Genomic DNA, 2672 nt, shown 5'->3' with positions numbered 1-2672 from the left:
TACTCTCCAGTGTTTCGCGACTGTTCCTCTCATGATCCTTCAATGTGGTTCAATTATGATCAAGACAGGCCGCAATACATTTATGTTATTATGTTTTCTGCCCATTATCTAAATACCGGCAAAGACAAAGTATGGAATTTTGTTTGACGCTGTGTCTAAAAATGATTAATTTTAAAACATTATTAATAGTAAATATGAATAGCATGTACAATGTAGGCTAATAACAGACTCAAATTATATACAAATATTTCCGCTCTTATCAATGAGATACAGACAATAAAATAAATTATATATATAAAATGTAATTTAATTTAGTATATTCTTTATATATAATTTAATATTATCTAATATACTTACATTTATATTATTTCATTTATGTTATATATAAATAATATAATATATATTTTTAAAAGTAATAAGTAATAAAGTCACAACTCTTACTAAAATGTCCTGGCCAATACCAGACTCTCATAAAATTATTTTTTTGTGTCCATCATCATAGTATTTCTGCATTAATTAATGAGATACAGAAAAAATAAATATATCTAAAAATAATAAATTATGATTTCTCTACATATAAGTAGCTTATGTGCTCAGGCAGTAATAAAGTAACTTACTCTTTTCTATTCTAAAATGCCAATACAAGCTTGGATTACTATGTTGATAAATTTCTACTTTCCCCCAAGAAAAGCCTTGAGCAAAAAATCCAATAATACTGAAGATATCAGTTTTATTATCTCATATTTGTCAGGTTTATTGGAGTTGTCTGAGAGGAATCCCATTCTCCGTCAGACTGACAGAGCAGCAGTGTAAGTGATATAACACAGTCAACCTTATCAGCTGCTACGTGGACTTTTATCATAGTTTCAGAAAGAATTTATCAGTTAGAGTCATCCTAAAATTGTCTCTGAAATGTGGCAGTGACATGTCTAACCTTTTTGCAACTGGACATTATATGATTTCAAGAAAAAAAAGACTACACATTGAAAGCAGTCAGAAATATTATATAGAACAAAATAAATAGGTGTAAATAAAATCAAAATCCAGACAGACAATTAGATAACTCAACTCCTACATGAGATGGTTTATGTCTTCTGCAGCCTACAGTATCTGCTGTCTATCAGAAAGGCAAGTTATTTTTAAGACACTGTGATTCATGTGTCCTGCCGGAATCTGACTCCTGTTTAATGACAAGGAAAGACTAAATCTGTGCAGCTTTAGTGACAGTTGGGATAGCCTTATAAAAAAGTATATTCATCTGTAACTATTCAGACACAACAGCTTGAGATAAAAATGAAAAGAGCAGTGAATAAGAGCCAGGCTGTCATAGATTGTTCATCTAACATAGCGTTAATATAGTTTAACTATATCTATAGTCCATTGAGATTAATTTTCAATGGAAATGAAACAAATACTCCTAGTTGATTTTATGTGACTGTAACGTCACTTATTACACTTAACTGACAAGAAACATGTTAAATGTAAAAAGAAAATATACTGTCAACATTTAAGAATGAAGAACATTATTATGATTTGTTTACAGAGCCTAAAATACGCAAATATAGTTAAAATTGCTGGTCCCAAAAAGCATATTTCACCTCTTAAAGTGTGTAAATAGTTTTAGAAACACAGAATAAAGATTTAGTTTGTAAAGGCAGACCAATATCATACTGTAAATCGCCTACTGTCACAATTAGAGGCAAGGTCAGGGTCAGTTCTGCAGCAAAAATCAAACCTTCAAAATGGGACTATTGTGTTACAAAATGGATCAATTTTGAGAGCAAAGTGGTATTTCACAGTTTCAAGCTGAATAGACACTTAACGGTTCGTTCTCATTTCACACAGTGCAGAAAACTGAACACAGTGTCTCATAGAGCAGGATGACAGTCATCACAAGGCAGATTAACAACGCATGTCTAATCCCTAGCTGGATGTTGCACTAAAATATTTTTAACTTCAATTAAATCACGTGAGGCTTCCAAGCCTGGGTCAGTTATTATTCTGGATAATTCTAGCATTGTTGCTTGGGTAAATTAAAAACAATGATTTCTAAGAGCATTATGTAATTGCTTACAGTTATATTTCTCCCTTTTCATTCAATTAACATGCAGCATATTTTATTATTTGTTTATTTGCAAATAAAGTCACCCCATTCACTTTGCACATTTGACAAATAAGTGATGTTTGTTTTGTTTAACAGCTTATATAACTCAGCCAGCAGGCTTCAACAGCAGTGGATTTCTTTGCTCACAATGAGGATGGTTTTTAATTCATTATTTTTTGTTACAGGCTATGCGGGGGCAGCACAGAGGCAGTGATGTACAGTCCAGCCTGAGCATTGTTCAGCTGTGGCTGTTTTCTTGCAAGTAAAGACCGGCCAGCTCACGATATGTAGGAGTACAGGTGAGTGTGAGCTTTGCAGAAAGGTTCGGGTCTGATTGGACAGCTTGTTTAGTGGCACACTGCAAGGCCAGCTCTCCCTTTGGAGACCAGGGGAATCTTTCTTTGCAGTCAGATTTATTTCTATCAGACATCAGAGGAGAAATCTCAGGACACTGTGGTTAAAACAATGCTGGTTTTGTTTATCTCCAACTCCAGGGGATAGATGAACATTTATGCAAGTTTTTCAAAAGACACAACTGACATATCATCAATAAAACACATGGTTATTT

This window comes from Centropristis striata, chromosome 19, assembly GCF_030273125.1.
Source record: "Centropristis striata isolate RG_2023a ecotype Rhode Island chromosome 19, C.striata_1.0, whole genome shotgun sequence".
NCBI lineage: Eukaryota > Metazoa > Chordata > Actinopteri > Perciformes > Serranidae > Centropristis > Centropristis striata.
This window is presented reverse-complemented; position numbering follows the sequence as displayed.